Source organism: Loxodonta africana, chromosome 14, assembly GCF_030014295.1.
Source record: "Loxodonta africana isolate mLoxAfr1 chromosome 14, mLoxAfr1.hap2, whole genome shotgun sequence".
NCBI classification, from domain to species: Eukaryota; Metazoa; Chordata; class Mammalia; order Proboscidea; family Elephantidae; genus Loxodonta; species Loxodonta africana.
In genome coordinates, this window is record NC_087355.1 from 27,580,827 (window position 1) to 27,602,500 (window position 21,674).

Here is a 21,674-nt window from a genome sequence, read left to right on the forward strand (position 1 = left end):
AAACAAATCTCTGGTCCGATAATAATTACTTTGCCTCATTAAAAAAAGAAAGAAAGAAAGAAAAAAAACCTCGAGTGGTTAAAGGGGATTGCTTTGGCTGTATTTGTGTTTTAATTCTTCCCCTCCTTGTTGGGGTGTGTGTGTGTGAGAGAGAGTGTGTGTGTGCGTGTGTGTGTGTGTGTGTGTGAGTGTGTGTGTGCCTGTGTGTCTAATGAAGTTTTGGAGTAGTGCGCGGGGGCGCGTGGGGTGCGAACCCCGGAGGTCCCCATCCCTTGCCCGCTCCCCGGCTGCCGCGTCCCGGGCTCCCGCTGCAGCGCTTGGAGCCTTGGAAGCTGCGAGGCTCCGGGGCTGCTCCGAGTCCCGGCTGCGCGTCATTTGCAGTCTGGGGAATGTTGATCACCTCACTAATTACACCTCTCTCTCCCCCCTCTCCCTCTCCCTCTCCCTCGCTCTCCTCTCTCATTCCCAGAGTGCATATCGGGAATAGACACACAAAGACATGCGCACTCAACTTAATCAGCCATTTTTTTAAACAGGGCTAAAACGATAATAATTAGCAGAATAAAGACATATCGGATTTTCATTTCCTTTCCTCCTTTTCCCAACCCCTTCACAACCAAACAGCGAGACCGCGGTCGGCACATGCTTTAACTCCTCCCGGACCCCCGAGGACCGCTCCATGCCCCCCACTTTCTGCTCCAGCGTTTTTATTTTCACCCAATAAAGTTCGAGGATTATTTTTTTATTTTATTTTTTATTTTTTTTAATGAACCCTCTCGTTTGACTTGGATGTGATCAGCTGTAAGTAAAATAAAAGCAAAACAAAAAAGAGGCGAAGATCGAGTAGGAACTGCAGGGGAAATGGAAAGTAAGTTTTTTCTTTAACTTTTATTGAGTAGTTTGTGTTAAATTTAGGTCGAGTATCGATTATCTTTCCAGCCTGATCTTGCACAATCTTTGATATTTCGCTCCCTCTCTCTCCCTCTCCGCCTCTCTCCCTCTCAGCCCCTAGCTCGCTGCCTCTCGCTCGCTCTCGCACACATCCCTTCATCCCGACCATCTCTTCCGCTCTGCCCCCCCCTTTTTTTAATTTTTTTTTTTTTTTTACCTCTTTTCCCCCCTTTTTTGGCTCCAGGATTTGGCCCACTGAGGGAGGGAGGGGGCACTAAGGGACCTGATTTTCCACTTTTGTTGGGGGGCTGCGTTTTCCGGGATCTAACTTTTGGATTAAGTGGCGGATTATCCACGTTTGGCCGAGCAGTTTTCGCTCCTTTTTCCTGTCTTTTCGGGTTCTGCCTCCACCGCGAGCCTGGGGCATTCTCGTGGCGCGGAGACGCTGTCAGCTCCGCCACGGCGCGGCCACTGCCCAGGGTCTCCGCTCGCCCAGCGCCACCCCGCGCCCCGCACCCCGGGCGGGATGACTCTTCCTCCGCACCCATCCTCCGAAAGTTTGGACGTTAGTCGGTGGGGCTTGGAGCCCCTCGTTCCCTGCATTACCCTCCCCCTCCCGCCCCATCCAGCCTCGCTTCTTGTCCTCCTCCTACCCCCCCTCCCGCTTCCCCTTCTCAAGTTCCCCGAAGGGCGCTTAGAGCGTGGGGCTGCCAGAGGCCCCGGGGTCCGTGCGCACTGGCCAGGGGGCTCCAGGAGGCTGGGCCGAGCGCCGGGGCCGGGGCGGCAGGTAGACACCCGCCGACCGGAGCGGGCGGCGGCGGGCCCGGCCGCAGGCTGCTCCGGGCGGCGCGGGCGCCGAGAACCAAAAGCAGGTCCCTTAGGAGGCGGGATCGCCCGGCCGCGGGGCCAGGGACCCGGGAGGCGGCGGCAGCTCGCTCGGGGCGCGTTCGCCGCTGGGTGTGTGTGCTTTAGACCCGAGGACAGGCGCCCGCCGCTCGGGGTCAAGGCTCGGAGCCGCGGCTCCGGAATCTTATCCTTTCTTTTTGGCAAAGGGCAAGGGGTGCGTGCGTGCGTGTGTGTGTGTGTTTGTGTGGGAGAGAGAGAATTGGGGGGCTGTGGGCGGCCGTGAGAACTGAATCACCCCAGCTCCCCCCTTGTCCCCCCCCAAGAAGGGTTCTATGTCTGCAAATGAACTTCACCTCCTTCGCCTCTCCCTGCATCAAGTGCGCCTTCCGGCCGGGAGCGGTTCAGGAAAAAAGGGCTGGAATGCGCCGGGTCTTATCTTCCTTCTACTCCCCCGCCTCCCCGATTCTTTCTGCTCTTTTCAATCGGAAATAATAATAATAATAAAATTTCTCATGGAATTGCATAAAGTTTCTCTGCCGTTGCCCAAGTTACAAAAGGTGCCCCTTTCCATCCCTCCTCCCCTCCAGAAGACGGTGAGCTGGTTTGTATTTCTTTTGTTACCTGTGATCCGGGCGGGGGGCTCCTATGGATTGCTCGGGCTGGGGTCCGGCCCAGAGAGAAGGCTTCGGCGGTCGCCTTTGGCCGAGACTCCTCACTTCCGCGCGGTTCTGGTGAGGTTTTAGCTACCGTTCGCTGAGACACCCTCCTTGTAGGTACCAAAGGTTCAGATCGCAAACATGGACACCCCCCCCCCGACCCCTACACACACACACACACACACACACACACACACGTTCTCCCAATCTCCCCCACCTCCGGCCCCCACCTTGCCTTTCCCCCTCCCCCCTCCCCAAAACAAGCACACACACACACGCACAACAACAACAACAAGAACCCCCCCCCCGCACCCAAACAAAACCCAAAGACAAGTTCACTGGCGGAAGATGGTGGATTGACACTGACTCAGACAGAGGCAGGTTCACCAGGAAATCTGGCCGTCCCGTTTTCTGACAGTTGCATTTCCTCTCCTTGAGTCCTTCCCCCCCCCCTTTTTTTATTAACTCTGTTCCATGTTTAATCAAGGATCATGTAGATGGCAAAGGAGAGACAGAGAGAGAGAGAGGAGAGAGGAAGAGAGAAAGGAGAGAGACAAGAGACAGAAGGAAGCTTTTTTTTTTTTTTTTTTTTTTTATTGTGTTCTCCTGGATTTTCAGTGGCTTGATCCCTATAAACGTGGAGTGGTTAAAGCTCATATGTAGTATTATATTTTTAGTTGGGTGGATGGATGGAAGAGTGGGGGAGAGGCTGCGGCTGCCGCTGCCTGCTCGGGTGTTGCTTAGATTAAGGCTGAGACTTGGCTGCGATTGGGACGCGACAGTGACACGGGCATCGATCGCTTCCATTGAGAGCCATGCAAAAACACAGCCCGGGTATGTAACACTCTCGGTGCCATCAACACTTGTTTTACTTTGTATTTACTGGCAAAACCGACAGAGCAAGCTCAGACTTTCTTTCTTTCTTTTTTCTCTTTCCTCTTTTCTAACTGAAGAATAAAAACAACTGTTTTATAGAAGTTACTCGAAAGGATGGTTTAAATAAAACAGAAAGGAGATATTAAGGATTCTTTCGCTACCTCTGTGAAGGATTGTGTTTTAGAGTTTTTCTTCTCCACTGGGAAGCTTATTAAAGAAAATGAAGGTTTTCTTTTTTTCCTTCCTCTTCTTTTAAAAAAAAAATCCTTAAGGGAATAGCTGATAGATTTCAAGGTTTGCGGTTTCAATCAGCAGGAAGGCACACAAAAATAAAAGATGGCTAGCCAGCTGTTTTAACCTCTTGCACCTGGCTTCAGTGTGGAGATCATAAGGTTTATAGTTATTTTTTTAATGGTTTGAATATTTATGGCATAAACTAGGGAAAGCTTCACTGTGTATTTATTCAATATCTAGTTGCTTTTGAATTTTAAAAAATATGCACATATTCAACTGTTTTCATTTTTATGGCAATGAAAATAGGGTCAATGAAATATGAGGGAAATACCATAAATCTGGAAAAGTGAAATGTACCCAAGGAACAAAGAAAGGTCAGGTAAACCAGCTGTGTAAGTCACAGCCATAGCACAACTGTGGTTTAGCCAGAGTCCAGGGCTAGTGGGCTCTGGGTCTGTGAGATGAAGTTGCCACTTAAGTTAGAAATGAAGCAAACATGCTCAGCCCTGGTCTCTCCTTTTGCAGTTTGTAGCAGATGAGTCCAAATCTGTTCATTAATTTTGAGCTAGTTGGATTATTTTAAAAGATGCTGTACCAGCAAAGGAAAACATAAAGGAGGCTGAGAAAATCACTGTTTAATATTGCAGAATTTACTGCTTCCATTCTGACCATGAGCCTAAATTTACACAATGAAATTAGATTATCTCTAATAACAATATTAGATCCTGCACTGGATGGATGAGAATTGAGGTGGTTTTGTTGATTGCAAGGGTTTAATGTTGCATTTCAGAATCTGATGTGGTTTAGCCTCCCTTCCATTAACTGGAAAACCCCTGAGGTTTTACAATTATTTCTTAAAGATAATACATTTAAGATTGCATTGGTAGGCTGAAGAAAAGTCATAAAGGCAAGAAGGGAAGCCCTTAATAACTCTTGAGATTCAGACATGTTCAGCAGTTAGATTGGCTCTGACTTCACCAAGGGTCGACAATGTGTCATTTCCACGAAGCCAAATTGCCCTCTGCCTATATGATATTAATGTGCAAATCAATATTTCAGGGATTAAATTTCCCTTCTTCATTTTTTATGGTTTCTACCTCAATAAGTCTCAAGTCTATTAGAAGAGGCTGGATGATTTAAAATCTTTCACTGCAGAATGGCTTGTCGTAGTCTTGTTTCACAGACCATTTTAGGGTTTTCGTTAGAAAAGACTGAAGGCACCCTGAAGAAGTTGTGAGGCAGTGTAGAGCCAGGCTCAATAGTGTAAAGCCCTTGTTCGATTAAGAGCTAAAAGGTATTGAAAATATAATATATATGTTTATGTAATATATATATACATTCTGCTGCTTTAAAAATATTATGTTAATCACCTATTGATTTATTTCAAAATCAATCGAAGCTCCTTTCTTATTAGTGATTTGTTCAGCATTCTTGAAGACTGTGTTAGTTTTGTGACAGAGTATGCATGAATTAGCTTGATGTGCAAGTGTTTGGGGACATTTTCATTTAACATATTTTCCTAAGAAATGTTTTTAGAAACTATTGTTTGTGAGAGTGATAAACAAGTGTTGTCATCTGTGTACACTGCTGTCCTAGCTATCAACCGCATTTTGTAGCTGAATGCTTTAGCTGTGAAAAGAGGCCTTCTTCAGTTCTTTTTACATTTCTTTTCTAGAACGTAGTAGGGCAATGTTTATTTTTACCCTCTTGGAGAGACACGCTCATTAAGGGAAAATATGTGATTTGATTGGAAGTAATACAAAGCAGAAACTTGGGAGGGTCAGAATAGAAGGTTGTGACTTTATCACAAAATCTCGGGAAGGCCTACTGTCTATCATTTGGTGGTGTTTTATAGTCTTAAACCATCTGGACCAAGTTCCGCACAGCTGCATGAATTTCATATGTGATAGAACATTTTTTCCATTCAGTGTGAAGTGTTCCTTCCTAAAAAAAAAAAAAAAAAGTACACCAGAATCGCTTAATTTAGTCTGTTAAAAGAAATGCACATGAAAAAGGACAAAAGCCTCTTTAATCTCTGCAAGCTGTTTGTTTTTCTTCAAGATTCCTGTCTGTTTGGGTTTGAAAAGTCATGTTTATGGAGGAGATGACTCTGAGGTGTGACATTAAAATAATATATGATTTTTGGACTGGTGGCCCCGCTTCTGCTTAATGTGCAGAACTACTTTTATGTCTGTCAAAACACAGCGTTCATCTATCCTTATTTACAATTAATCTCAATAAAATTAATCTTAACTCTGCTTTATTCAGTGGCTTAAAATATCTAATTATATTCAATTAACTGCTGTCATAGTAATTAACATTGCTTAATTGCCTCTGCATATATTTATGTAAAGCTCATTAGATGCTGCTGGCTCCTTTTCCCTTTCCTACTTGCTATTTTTGCTGTTGTCAAGCCATTTTCGTTTCCCAAGGTTCGACACTGTCAATGAGAGCAAATTCTTTCTTGATGTTTTCTTTAGATGTATGCTGTTGCTTTCCTATGGGAAGATACCAGTTCTGAGTCTTCAAAGATGAATCTATCCTTTTCCTTTCCCCTTACCCCTTGTCCCTAGCACACTCACAAAATATTTTCTGTCATTGTTGCTAGAAATATGAGAAGCCAGGTTAAGCTTTGTGTTTATAAATGAGGAGCTTTTCTGTGTCTGCCTTGGGGCTGTACCCACAAGGCAAGGTTTTTTTTTTTTTCCTTCTAAAACCATTCTAAGGGTTAAAGACTTGGCCAAGGTTCAAACTGAAAAGCGCCCAGGGAAAGTGCATGTGAATATGTACAAGTTTCATGTAATTAGTGCTTAATTATATTAACATATGCAAATTGTCAACTTAGGAGCTTGTTGAGCTGGCGAAGATCAGCTAGGCACAATTGCTGTATTGTTCTGAAACAATAATGGATTTCAAGTTGGATTGTGGAAACACATAACTAGCTATCTAATTTAACTCATACCATGGTGAAATTTCATTAGTCTCCATGGAGACTGGTTTAATTGTGCTGACTAATGTTCTGGGCTGCAGAATGTCCTAAAAAGAAAGCGTTGTTTGCCTAATCCACCTTACAATGACACTTGTTTGTACATGTTTCCCTTGTGTGAGAATTTGCATATGCAAATAAATAGTTTCTCTGCCCCATTTGTCATGGCTGTTCATTACCCATGAAGAGGACATTGTTACTCGGCTGTTACTGAGTCTCCCAAGACGGGATAGTGTCAACCAGTCCAGCTACATTCTTTCATAATTTGTTTCTGATTAATAGACCAGAGTGAGTCTCATTCTCTTCTGGAGCCTACAAAGGGAAGGTCAGTTCTGTCACAGAAAAGAGTTTCTGCAGTGACTGAAGGACTTTTTCTTCTTCTTCTCCCTTTTCCACCCATTGATTAACAGAATCATATTTAAAATAATGTATTCTTGTTCTAAGAATGGCTCTACTAATAATCTCTAGTTTCCTAAAGCAAAAAAGATAGGAAAAGAAAGGAGATTCTGTTATTGGAATATTAATCCTGTTTTTGACAGAAAGGTAAACTGATATAATTGCTTTTCAGTCGAAGGAATGGGGGTTTATACAAGGGTGAAAGCATCGGAAAAGGATTAGCATTTTTTTGCATAATGGAAAGCTCTGTTGAATAGGGTCCTGAATGGCTGACTGGACGACTAGGATGAAAGGCAGATGGAAATGCAGGCTCCTCTTTCTTTTCTGCCTGTGCTCCGCTCTCCCTAAAGTTATGTTTGTCCAAGACTTGAGAAAACAAGCAGGGGCTCAGATTTCAGCAACTTTATAAGATGCCCCTGAGTTTTCATCGTCATTGGAAAGTTACATGTATGATAATAGTGCCGCTAGAAGATGATAAACAGAGGTTTGCATGTAGAAGAGTTTCAGAAACATGCCGGGTTAGCCAAATATTGACTATTGGGTATCAAGATTTCTCAGCACTTTACTGGCAAGAACAGTTATTTCAGAAGAGGCCAATAGTATGATGGAGATATTTCATTCAGTTAATGGTGGAATATGTGGTGGATTTCTTTCTTCCCAACAGCTATACATAGCTGCCTCGGTTGGCAGAACGCTTCACTTGGGGATGAGTTGTATGTTCTGACTTTTGGCAGTGTTAGACGCTTTAAGTGGCCTATCAGATTTTGTGGCTGCGAGGGGTGGGAGAAGAGGCACAGAGTTGCCTTCTTAGAATTTAATTCATAAAAAATTCTGAGTGAAGTCTTCGTGTGGCTTTGCAGGTGCATTGTGTATTTCTTTTTCGAGATAAGTCCTTTAAGATGTTTAAGTACTGTGTTAACTCTTGGAAACATTTGCCAGTAGGGTTTCCTTGTCACTAGTTAAGGCTGTAACTGGTTATCAGTTGACAATGTGATGAGGCCCTTAATGATGTTTCTTCACCCATAATTAGGGCAGTTAATATACCCTAAGTGTTAAGACACTTTCGAAGGTGGTAATTGGTTCCTTTGTACATATGTAAATCAAATGCAGTGTGGATAATTATTTATATGTGTGCATTTTTAACAAGCTCTTTCCGGTTTGAGGTCACCACACATGATCCATTGAAGGCTGACACAGAGCAGAGTTGAAAGGTTCCCCCAGACAGTAACCTCACATGTTTGTTGCTAGCTTGTAGAACTTCCATTGCTTCATCACTTCAGTGTTTCAGTTGCTCAGGTACTATTAAAATAGTTAGATGGAAACTTGGGAAATCAGAAGTATTTTTCATATTAAAAAAAAGTATAAGGGTTGCCTCTTGCATACAGAATATTGTAAACGAACAGTGTTTGATCTTTGTTATATGAAGTCACTGAAATTCTTTACTAGAGTCCTTTTTAAAATTTGTCAAGAAATTCTGGGTTGTTTCAGAAACTTTATGGTTAACTTTATGATATACTTGAAAAAAAGTCTTAAAAGCACAACAACAACAAATCCACATGGAGGCTATTCTTTTACACGGAGAAGGGCTTATTAAGGTATTTCCATAAGAAAAATGTGTTAATTTAAAAAATAAATTCATTTATATTTTAAGACATTGTTAACCAAGCACCATGTGTTATAACTGGCAGTTTTCCAGCCACCATGGATGTGGATCACACATGGGTTAATAGTAGCTTATGTGATGTCTGCATTCTTAGGAAATGGGCAGAAACCCAGGGTATTCAGATATCAAGATTTTAGGGAATCAGACAGAAAGCAGAATATATGTTTATATGTGAACAGATGGACACATGTGAAAACTAAAAGTGCACAATTTCTCTCGGCACTTGTTTTAGTTATCCCTGATGATATACCCAAGATCTTAGTGCGCTCACAGTCTTTGATGGCTAAGGACGAAATGGTCTTTTAATGAGGGCTCAATGGCATTATTTTCTTGCATAAGGATTGTGCCCCTTGTGATCTTACTGGATTTGATGTTCTGTTAATTCCCTAGTTTCAGAAGTTCACCAGTTGGCTTGAAAGTTTGATATGGTTTCATGTTTGACATACAATCCTCAGTTCAGGAATGGCTGGCCTCCACTCCCCAACTCTTTTAAAGGTTTATGAGTGAAATAAAATATTTACCATTTGGAGGCTCTTTTGATTATATGCACACAATTAAAAAAATGGCTCTGACACTGAAGTCCTATTTGGCAAGCAGCTTATCTCTAATAATATAATTAGCCACTTTAACATCCAAGAGATTAAAAAAATAAAATTAAGAATTTGAACAGACCTTTTTTTATGTGGTTAATATGTCATAGTGTCCTGATAGTTCAAGACAAGTCCTGAGTAGGTGTTTTAGTCATCTAGGTCAGGGGTTCACCCACCAGTGTCATGTATTCAGATGATAGATTGTTTCTCAAGTTGGCCTGTCCAGGTGATACAATAGTGTGCATTTGATAATTATTGAATGCTACGCATTATAGCACATACCTCTAAAGACAAAGTTTATAGGTTCCATTTGGTTCTAGCTATTAAAGAAAGAAAGAAAGCATTCTGCAAGTATTTACTCAGATCTAAATCATTTTAATCAGGGAAAATTGACTTTTGGGTTAAAATATGCATTTTATAACTGTCCATAAAATTCTTTTCCTTCACTGTAAAGAAGAAAGGAAATCCATAGCTTTAGCAATGTTAAAATACAAAAACATATGAACTGGTATATGCCACCTGATTATACTGTTAAAAACAAAACAAAGCAAAACAAAAATAAAATAAAGCAAACCAAACTTTGTAAAGGGGAAGTTTATGGAGAGTCTTATTTACCTGCTTGAAGAATAAGTTGAAGAAGCCTGATCATTGTTAGACTCATATTTCCCAAGGTACCTTAATTAAAGCTGAAAGCCTAGATTCTCTAAAATACAGTTTTTAGTGATTGTTAACGTACATTTAAGGATAATGCAATTAATGCTTAAAATTTCCTGAACCCACTAATGAATTGAGAATGAGTCATCTCTCTTGGTTTAGTAAACACAACTGTGTTTCATCTTCCCTAACACCTGTTTACTAGGAGTGTGTATACAGACACACACGTACACACACACTTTCCATGTTAGTGTCTCTGTTTCCTTTTTAGATGTATTCATAGGGGTATCCCTTTATAAACTAAATGTCTCTCGTTTTTGAAGAACTGGCCAAAAGATCTCAACAGAAAAGATCAGGTAGGATGGTATGGTAACTAGAAACTCTCCAGATGTTAGCACCTGAGATCTGCCTTACAGTTATTCAGTTCAACCAGAGGAAACATGGGATTTTGGAACATAGTATATGGAATTCAGGAGAAGCTGTAGTTGAGTCACCTAGCAAGGTGAGAGAATATCAGGACAGGAATGCAAATCTCCCAACTCTGGTACTAATGGTCACTCAACTATATTGGCTGCTTAGAAAGTAGTTTGTTGCGTGAATGAATCTGAAGGTGATGAAAATCGTGAAGAGAAAGAAAGGAGACTCTGCCCTGTTAATCTAACAGTGATATTTTTGCCCTCTGAGAGAGTGAGTTCTCTGTCACTGAAAGGGGCCAAGTAGAATCTGAATTGCCCCTTACCACTGTGACTGTAAACTTGTATTTTTGTATTAAGAGGTTAGACTAGGTGCTCTAAATGGCCAAGAAGAGTCTATGATTCATAAAAATACTGATGATCTCACTGACTTAAAATGCATTCTTAATAGTCATGAACATGGTGTGAACAAGAACAAGGTTTCTGTTCTGTGTTAAAGTAAATGAAGACAATGCTGTGATGTTGTAGTGGCAGCATGGTGTACAGAAAGAATGACACTTAGTTAGGGCCAGACGTTCTTTTGCTTCTGCTTCCTTGGAATTCCTTTTTTCATTTGAAATGTGTTTGTGTATTGTAACTTAAGTTTCAGGTATTTGAAAGTTGTTTTTTGATAGCCCAGTGACCAATGGGAATCATATTTGAATTATCAGACACCTGAGTTAAATCTCTGCTCTGGGTGGCATTGTCTAATCTAAAAGCACGTCGGTTTTCTCATTTGTTTCTCAAGGTTGTTGTAGAGCTTAATAAGACTATAATGTTGTGAATAGTAAAATAAATGAATATGGCAGAACCTGATAATCTATATGTTTCCTTTCTTTTTGTTTGTTGTTTATGTTAATAGCTGACTTTAATGTAATGCCTAACAAAATACCCATTGCCATTGAGTCAATTCTGATTTTTACTTACTAAATAGTATCTGATAAAACAAATCTACATAGGTATTTTGAGTAGAATTCACCCCCCGCCCCCAGAATGAGATAGGAATTAGGCAGTGGGTATGCTTAGAGGTAGCAAGAAGGAGTAATATCCTTTTCCTCATATTTTTCCACTGAGAGATACCAAGATGGTATCTAGGTGGATAGACGGATAGTCCCCCACCTCTTTATCTGCCACTGTATCATCACAGTTGGTGTGTGATTCTGAGGGATTTCCAAATATTTAATGCATTTCTGGGTCTTCATTTTTCTAAGAAGCAAATTAGACAGAATCAGTTTTTAAATAATTCAGACCTCAGTCTATTCACATAGTGAACTCAGTATCCCAGACTGTCCATTAAATACAATAATAGAAGTGACCACAACTCTTATTTCAGTCTTGAAGTTGACCCAGTCTGCTTGAGAGCCTTTGAATTACAGGATTTCCAAAACTGGATTAGATGCCATAGAAACACCATTATATAGACTTGATATTATGATATGCCATGAAAGATGTAGAGATACTGTTACAAGAAGAGATTAAGTTATTAATAATCCAGTAAGGTTATAGAAACCTTAAATTTTCTTGGGAGATTTTATAGCAAAGTTATGGGTCTTCTCCTGGCTTTTCTCTTGGAAAAGATCACAGTCCTTTATTTATTTATAATAATGTATATTTAATGGAGGACTAACCAGGTTCAAAAAAAAGATTTCATGTATCTTTATTATAAGAGCCAAATAAGGATACATAAATCTGTGAATAAAAAGTTGTTGGATCATCTAATAATTAAAATCTAGTCCTAGTATGATTTTTCCTTTTGATCTTTTTATTTAAAAAAAATTGCCCACTATAATACATATAAAATATGCATTTAAATTATTTATTTTTATGGGAAACATAAGAGTATTTGATTGTAATTTGCCATTTTTGAGTTTGATTTTTTGTGTAATATTAATCTATGGTGGCTTCAAAATCTTGCTAATTTTTTTTTCTTTTTTAATAAAAGTGTTTGTATAGCCTGTGTTCTGGTCATATATAAGTGCCTGGACTTAACAGGTCACTTGAAGCATTTATTTAAATCTAAGTACTTATTGGATATTGATCAGGGTAAAGAGATATTTCATTGACAGAAAATAACTTAAAAGTTTAGCATTTTTCCTGGTGCTTGTTTAAGTGTTTTCCTAAATCAGTTGCAGCGTCTATGAGGATAGCACCCATGCCTGTCTATTCACTGTAACCACCAAACCAAACCCATTGCTGCTGAGTCTATTCTGACTCATAGCAACCCTATAGGACAGAGTAGAGCTGCTCCACAGGGTTTCCAAGGCTGTAATCTTCATGGAAGCAGACTGTCACATCTTTTTCCCACAGAGTGGCTGGTGGGTTCCAACCACCTAGCTTTTGGTTAGCAGGTGAGCACTTAACCACTGTACTACCAGGGTACTACTGTATTCACAGTAACTGACATATTGTTGTCACATTCTTAGTGCTCAGTATCTGTTGAATGAATGGATAAATGAATGACAGTTAATTAAAGTATAAACAGAAAAATTCAGTTTACTGTACAACTGGAGTCTGCCTCTACTCTTAAAATCTGGGTACTGAAAAAGAATATGTAATTGTTAAAGCAGCTAGGTATGTCTTGGAAAATTTCACAGAGAAAACTATCTTCCAGTGCAATCTAAATGGGTTTTTATATTAGAAGCATAGATTATTGCAGGTGGAAGGGCTATAGCACAATCCCTTTGTTTAACTGATAAGGAAACTGAAGTTCATAGAAATTCCTGGGAAACATCATATAACTAGAGAGCACAGCTGATGAGGGGCGTGTGTGTGTGTGTGTGTGTGTGTGTGTATGTGTGTGTGTATTGTGCATGTGTGCGTCCTTCAGCGAATCACTTAACATTTTTTAACTCAGTTAAGGGTTGGCTTAGCTCCTCCCATATCCATGGACTCTATAATAATAATAATAGGAGAGAACAATTTCCATTATGCTGGAGATTTTCTTATTTGCGAGTATTTTCAAAGCAAAGGAAGTTTTTCAGTTGGTACAATTTCTAGATGGCAGTAGGACAGGCTGCCTGCTCTGGAGTCGTAAAGCTGAGCTGCTAGAGATAGGACAAGAATTGCCTAAAAGGTGAAAACTTGCAGGAAAAATGGGGTGGGTCATTTAGTTCTTGAAATGAAGCAGGGTGCAGATTAGGAATCATTATGGTTTGCCAGAAGTTGCTGGTCATAGAAGCCTGTTTAAGTGCTCACTGTCAACAAGGAAATCATGGGCAGCACTTAAAGTGGCTCACCTCTGATTTATTCATAAACCTCACACGAGCACTTGGCTTTGTTCTTGCTCTACTAAGGGGGACTGATGCCAGTAAGAACAGGAATAAAGAGCTCCTTGCATGGTCCAAGAGTGAATAGCACTTTACCTCAAAGCTTGACCTCCTTTCCTGAGGTCTGTTATGCTACAGTTGACTCTGATTGGCTGTGTGTCCTCAGATGAATTGCTAGAAGAGGTTACAACAAGTATCCACTCTGTCAACTCCATAGTGTACATAACAAGAACTATGTAACAGGAACTTGGGTTCTAACTTAACCTAAAGGTTGTGGTAAATGGGAAGGCTTCCCTTTTCAAATAGCCTGAAGAGCCACACATTTAATAATAGGTGGAAAAACATTGCTTCTTTCTAATTGAAGAATACAATGATCTCAGACTAAAATTGGTTGTGACAGTCCCTCCCTCCACTAAAGTGAATTTAGAGGGATTTAATCACATAGGAAATGAAGGTTGCAAGTGTAAAATACATCCTACGCTGTGGTAGAAACAAAAAAATGGGCTTGCCGATTGATTAACCATGTTTATCTGAGCTTTATTTGTGCCACTTTTCAAATTATCTTCTGCTCCAGCTGCCCATGTTGAGGGGAAAGGGGCCTTTAAGAGACAGTCAGCTGGTTGCTTTGCACTGGGGCAGGGGTTGAGTAGAGTTACTTAAATCCCCAGAGCAACATTTACTTTGATAGTCTTTTTTGTTTCTCCTGATCCTGTCCACTCAGGCTTCCCTTTCTCCTTTCGATGGAGTTGATCTCTTACTACTTAAGGTGCAGATATTTACAAAAAAAAAAAAAAAATTTCCTCAAATTTTCACAACACATTAACCCACAAGAGCCATATTAGGAGATGGTGATGAGAGTTAATGATATATCCTTAGATAAAGCCATCCTCCCATGCAATCACATCAGAGTCATCAGCTCATTTGTCATGGCTGAAGTGAAAATGTCAGGACCAATGAGTGTATGAGCGCTGAAGGGGGCGAAAGGGCTTTTGGAGGGAGCCATTTTTTTGTGCTGGGAGTCGGCCATGGCTTAGATTTAGCTCCAGGGCAATATTGGGATTAGCCAACACTGCGCACAAAGCCTTAGCATAATAGAATTAGTTGGGAAAAACGGGGATGGGAGTGGGGGTCATGGGGATGGGCACATTTCTGGAGACATACTCTAGGCTGCAGGCTAAAGCTATGGAAGAGAATTAGAAGATTTATTAAAATTACTTTAAGGGATGAGATGATTGATTTCAGCAAGGTTGAACTTGGTAGAATTGAATAGCATCAAGGGAAAACCTTGCATAATTATACTAAATGTGTATATATGGCTTACGTTTTCAGTTAGCTGTGTTAAAAGAATTTCAGTCTCAAACTTCTGAAAACTTTAGGGAGATAATTGGGTACACAAAGATAACATTCAGGCATAAAATATTTTGGACAGTAGAGAGGAAGTTCATTTAAATAACAACAAGAGAGAAATACTTGTTGAGCTCACACAAAACCAAGAAGCTAAACTTTCTTTACTCAGACTTCATTCTGAAACTTTAATGGAAAAGTAACTTATTTCCTTTAACTACAGAAGTTCTTATCTTTGCGGGACCAAGACTCACAGATTTATTTCATTTTGGTTCCAATGAAGTGGTCTCTTCTAGATAATGTACCCATACAACCTTTTCTTGTTTAATTCTATTGATTTACAGTGTTAAAGTGAAATAATCTGATACCTGTTTCCTGCCCTTTGAGTATTTGTCGTCAAAGAGGCTGATTAGTTTTTCCCCCAGCTCTTTAGCTGTTTTAAATGTATAATTATCATTGCATGTCATTTGATAGCTGCACTAATTGCTGCCAACTATTGTCTGTTTGCACTTAATGCTGAAACCTGATCAACATCCTGCTTTGGTTGATGTTTGGTGGTAAACTTTAATTAACTCTTATTGCATTGAAGAAGAGTTCAGGCTTGGTGCTAACTAATCATTTACCTTCATTATGTCCTGACAGCTCTACTTGTTCTCAGTCCTAATAGATACACCAGTCAGTGAATAAACCTGGAAACCTTCATGTCTTGAAGTTGCTCCACACTGCTATTTTGCTACTTAAAGTATAAGATAATTGGGCCCAGATAATTATTTAGTCAGTTTAGTATCTCTAGTCCTGCAGACACTAATCTTAAATTGCCTCTTTCATGCTGGACAATTTCATCTTAATAGAAACTGTAGATTTGAGATAACATTATTCCTTCAACATGGTTCCTCTGAACATGCATCTTTTGAATCAATACAATTAAGCTTGTCTCCTGTTGGAATTCTTGTAATTATTTTTCCTGAAATACTTTTCCTGTAATGATATTGAAGTTAAAGTAATCAGGTTACCAGCAGATCATGTAAAATTCAACTCAAAATTGCTGGCTGCTTGATTTTAATTTGTCTGACATCAAGTTTGTTTGAAAAGGGATAATATGTGGGTAAACCAAGGAGCTTATAATTACGGTTGACGTTTGTTTGTTTATAATGAAATATAATTAAAGTTCATACATTTAAAACACAAAAGTTAATTACTGCATTGCTCACTTCACTTATGGACAGCAGTCAAATTAACTTTCAGGCCAAAAAAAAAAAGAAAGAAAAACCAAACAAAAAAGAAAGCTCAAAACGAAAGTCTCTTCACAATGGAAATAAAATAACCAACTAATCTTAGTGATCAAACAGAAATTTGCCAATATTTCATCCAGAAGAAAACTTGGCGTTCCACTTATGTTTTCTATCCTGTTAGTCCTAATGTGGTTTTTAATATAAAATGATTTAAAATGTTTACATGGGATGTAAAAAGAGACTTGTATTTGGTAGACTCTAAGAGTATTGTACAGTAAGAGGCACTTGGGAGTGACTTTTAAAATTCTGCATGTAACTTTCTTCATTAAAACTATGTTGCAATCATATGAAGCCATTGAAATCATTTCTCAAGGAATAGGAATGTTTACTGCAATACCTGACCTGTGATTAGTTTTATGAAGATAATTATGATAGGTTTAGCCTGCAAGGAATGACCTTTTCAAAAAAAAAAAAAAGTACTTACACTATTACATTTATTGTTATATTGGTTATGAGATCGTGTTGGTGAGAATAGTAAATACAAATAATTATAGAGTTATTTTTTTTTCTTTTAAACATTCAGGTTTAATAATTAGTTTAATAATGACTTTTGTATGTGGATAAGCAAAGAAGGAAAAGTACATGTGTATGTTAGACTGGGAAACCCTGATGGCAGAGTGATTAAGTGCTAGGGCTGCTAACTAAAAGATCGGCAGTTTGAGTCCACCAGGCACTCCTTGGAAACTCTATGGGGCAGTTCTATTCTGTCCTGTAGGGTCGCTATGAGTCGGAATCTACTCAACAGCAATGGGTAATGGGAACGGGTAATGTTAGACTGGGCAGGTAAATCTCTTTTTGAAGCTAAAATTCTATAGTTATATACAACTTAATAAAACCAATTAAGATTTCTTTTTTAAATGTTCCTGTGTGACTTAACAGCATTATCAACTAAACACTCATAGATTCTGTGTATTAGTCAATTGCAGAGAGATTAGTCAGTTACATTGGAAAAAACGAGGACTATAAACATGAAAACTGTGATAAATATGGTTTATAAATTTCCAAAAAATGATACATGCGGTGTTTTCTTTCCCCAAGGAAAACTAAAGGGTCCCAAGTTTAAACTTTATATTTAGCAATGTTATTTACTTGAACTTTTAAATCTATAGTAGGGACTTGGGGGAGGAAGACTGGGAAGGGAAATCAATAATTCTGTCCATTGTTGAGATGCTTGTGAAATTTTGTGTAATTATTATCTTCAGAGAGTATGTTTACATATATTTTGATATAACACCTGATTGATTTGTAGATTGATATTTATTTAGGGAAGAGAAATAAAAAGGATCAGACAGTCAACATTTAACTCTAATGTACTTTGCACAGATAAGACAAAGGCAAGATGATTAATAAGTAGGGCTAGATCACTGGCATTCGGAGGTACCTTTTCTTGTAAAAAAAAAAAGTCTATTTTCTCACAATATTGGCAAACAGCAGCTTTCTAGTAATACTTTAGCTGATTAGGACATCCTTACCATTTAATGAAGCAATCACTACCAAGCCCCAATGTCAGCTGGAATACTGGCAAAACAGTTATCAAAGAAAGAATCAGAAAGAGGCACTGCACATAATTGCAGCTCATGTCCTTGTCTCACACCAAGGCAAACTATTCATTTTCAATTGGAATGAATAAGAAAATTAGAAATCAGATAGATTGGTGAAAAGTACCAAAGTTTGTTTATAGAGGAGACCTCAAGTAATGGGTCCATCTTGTACACTGATTATGAAATTTTCCTGAAGCAAACAAATAAAATGAGTCATATAATAGCATAATTTGGTTAAGGACAGCCTATTGATTCTTCTCTAAGGAAAGTAGCTGGAGTTTGATTAAAGTTCTGTAGAAAACAGAGTAAAATTTGTATTTCTCACAACTGTCATCAAATTAAGAACTATTGGACTTATTGGTAGAGTGTACCTTTTCTCTTTGGTTCATCAACACATATATTTAGTTATATGTAATTGTCATATAAAGTCCACGTTGGTTTAGAGAGGTGAGAGAGATGAGGGATATAGGGATGGGAGGAGAGGGAGAGGAAAAGAGAGCTAGAGAAGATGACAACTAGGCATCAGCCATAAGGAACGTGTTTATAGAGAAGGAAATAAATCTGCATTGCATAGTTAATTTCGATTTTAATGAGAAAAATTAGGGCAAATGACTTCGTTGACTAGCACACTTCTGTTTGTCTTTGTGACTTCCCCTCTTTAAAAATTTGGTTCTTTTAAATGCTTAAATATTTGGTTACATCCTTCTCTTCAAACTTAATTACCTTCTCCCCTTTGTCGTGACATGGGTGGAAAGTTTTTGCCATGTCAGGAGAGGTCGTCACACATTCTTTTGCAGTTCTCTTCATTAATTCCTTCTTGCAGAAGCATTTTCTCTCGTGCTGGGAAGGTAGAAGGGTGTAACAGAAGAGCCCTGAAACATCAGCAGGAAGCTCTAAGCTGGTTAATGCAGTATAATTGTCTGGACATAGACTGGTCTTTGTTTATGTGGTTCACTCCGAATCAGCTGTAATTAACTCCAGAGTGTTTCCAGATTGCCAGCAAAGAAAAATTACAGCTTTTCTGTTTTAAATTGTAAAGCTCACAAACATTAACTATGCAGATTGCTTTTACTTTGATATATGTCTATCCTGCAAGAAAGAGCTTGTCCCCCCCCACTCTAAAAAATGTGATTTTGTTAAGTTGTTTGATTCCGTGTCTATTGGAACATAATGGCTCCTTAATAGTTGGGTTTGAAACCTTTTTACTTAATGTTTTCAATCCTTTGACATACTTGCATTTGCTTTCCTCCTTGCTAAGATCCTTAAATGCTGCAGTGGGAAAGAAGCTATGCAATCTTTTTCATGAAATACTCAAGATCTACTAAAATAAGCAAATTGCAGAAAAAGCTGACTTAAAACCACTAGCCCCAACTTAAAAGACTGAGATCAAAGATGGACTCTGACGTAGCTGGTACTTCCATACAGGTACTTTACCTGTGTTTTAGTATATCAAAAGAGAGACTCTGAGAAAAGGGCAATTTCACTACCTCTTCTCTTGGTCAGCACACCACACCCTTAAAAGCTTCTGTACAGTGGTTTGTAATTACGAATTCCACCATGGGTAAAAATGAGGTAGCAGTGTGTGCTAATACAGCATATTGTACACAAAAGATCTGTCAGCAACTGATGCAAAAGAAAAAAAAAAAAAAGTCCAGCCAAAATCTTTTTTTCTTTTTCTCTTTCTTCTGAATTTAACAATAAGGAATTTAAGCCTCAATGTGGCTTTAGCAACCAAAGAAAAGAAGCTCTTGGTGTCTGCATAATACCACTTTGATGGATTTTTTTCATCAGTCCTCTGTACGTGGCAACAAATAAACAAGTATAATTATACTTGTGAAGGTCTATTCATTGCTTTGTCAGGATTAGATATATGTGCCGTTTTCACACTGAGCCTCTCTTTTGTCTTTGCCTAACTCACTATGACATATTGATAGAGGATTTGGAATGGGGAAAAGGCCACAGCAGAGACAGTGATGACCTTTTGGAAACTTGATATAATTCAAGGATTTTTATTTATTTTCTTTTTTTTTTTTAGGATTTGGAACTTGTTACCAAATTCTCTTGTAAGTGGACAACTTTTAACCCATTTAAAATGCAGGAAATAAAGACTCCAAGTGGTAGGAGAGGGCCTAAGAGCAGATGAGAATAAAAACAATGAGCTAAGGAGCACATTGGTCTCCTTTCCCAGCACTTAGCCGAGTGGCTAACCTAGCATTCCTTTCCCATTATTCTGTCCTCTTGATCAGATCACGTTCTTTTTAAATCATTTCTCAAACACCATCTCACTGGACCGTAGAGAAGGCCTGGGACAATCTCAATTAAAAACAGAGGTAAAACTGGCCTCTCTGATTTTGGGTTCTAATGGGAACTCTGCTTTCTGAATGCAAAGGAATTCTTCTATTGTTCAGAAAGCACCCCCTTTCATTAGCCAGGCTTCTTGGAGGTGGGTTTGGTCATTTAGCAGAGCAGAGTTTAGGCAGCTGTGACTGCAGGACGAAAGCAAAGCAGAGAGAGCAATAAAAGTTATTTTCTGCATATTGTCCATTATTTCCGCAAAAGGGATTTGCATGATCAAAGTCGCTGATCTTGTGAATTACCAAGAATACCAAAAAAGGTGTACACATATTCTAAGCAGACCAGCAGGTACGTATGGCTCTGAATTTAGCATTAGAATTATATTAGATTTTGCCTCTAAACATTTTTGGAGGACTTTGGTGATTTTTTAAAAAATAGAATGGCAGTAACGGAATAGAAATCAGTTTAAATGGCTGCAGCAACTTTTATACTGAGTGAACTTGCTATGCAGTCATTTTGGAATGAATTCTGTGGTTTAAGTTAAATGGTAGTCTTTGTGGTCTTTTTACTGAGACTTACAAAACTTTAGCATAAGTTTGCCTAAATGGGTCACTCGACAAAAGAAAGATCTTGTCTGACATTGATGACAGTGAAATCACTTAGCATCATATTCAGTGTCACTGTACATTATGGTGTAAATAACTTTTTCACTGCACAAACTAAAACGATTCTATCAAAATATACTGATAAACATTGCCGTGGGTGTAGTCAAAAGCTGGAGTATAAAAATTAAAAAGCCAGATAATACATTACTAGCTCTATCAATTCAGATGGTTTTGTTATTGTTGGTTTTGGAATGAAATGTAAACTTGATTGTAGGGAAGACTTATGTGTTTGACTTACTTTCTGATTAATGTGTAGCTTATTAAGAAGAAATTAATAGGTAATTTTACATAACATTTTATGCAAGTATTGTAACAAAATGTAGCTTACCAAATTGCTTTGACCTGTGATAGATTCTTAAATGCTGTTTTCATTTTTTTTTTCCTCCACATAGTAGTAATGGTCTGTCACATTCTGGAAAGTTACTTGTGTTCTATTAAGGAAAATAAAGACGTGATCTACTTTATGCAGAGGAGTATTGAGATGATGTACTGCAGAGTTCATTCGGCATCTGGCCAAAATTATTAATTGCACATTACATGCAACTCATTTGAATTGCCTTCAACATGTGGGTAATAATCCTAGCAAGGCTTTTGTGGGCTGACAACTGTTATAGGGATATAGGCAATTGAAATAATAATAATAAAAAAGCTCACAATCTCTTTTTAAAAGTTGTAAAATGAGAGCTTTTCTCAGTCCTTACAATTAAGGTAAATCTCCCACATCTCAGCTATATGCATCATGCCTAGTGAGCTATCTTATCTTTGGTGGTGGTGGTGAGGGGACCCACCCTTGGTCCTGGAACTTTACCTTTTAATATTGGATCATGAATCCACTATTATTTACCACCTTGTTTCCATGCCAAATCCCAGTCTTTTCTGCCTTCTTCATTTCCTTCAGTCCAGTAGAGGATTATATTTTAGGCATGTTGGCTGCCTTCAGTATGTACTTGTTTGTGAAGAATTGGTCAATGCAAAGGTGAACATGAATGTTTGTGGACTAATTAGAAAATTATTAGGTTTTCATGCT

The 21,674-nt window shown here is 38.9% G+C and overlaps 1 protein-coding gene across 1 annotated transcript in view; it reads left to right on the forward strand.

Moving 5' to 3' along the window:
* Positions 1-420: 420 nt before the first annotated feature.
* The window catches only part of ZFHX4 (zinc finger homeobox 4), a 197,627-nt gene continuing 176,373 nt past the window's right edge, over positions 421-21,674 (forward strand). Inside the window, exon 1 of the mRNA XM_064267860.1 lies at positions 421-868. The gene's annotated coding sequence lies outside the window, so the exon portion shown is untranslated. The remainder of the gene's footprint in view (positions 869-21,674) is intronic.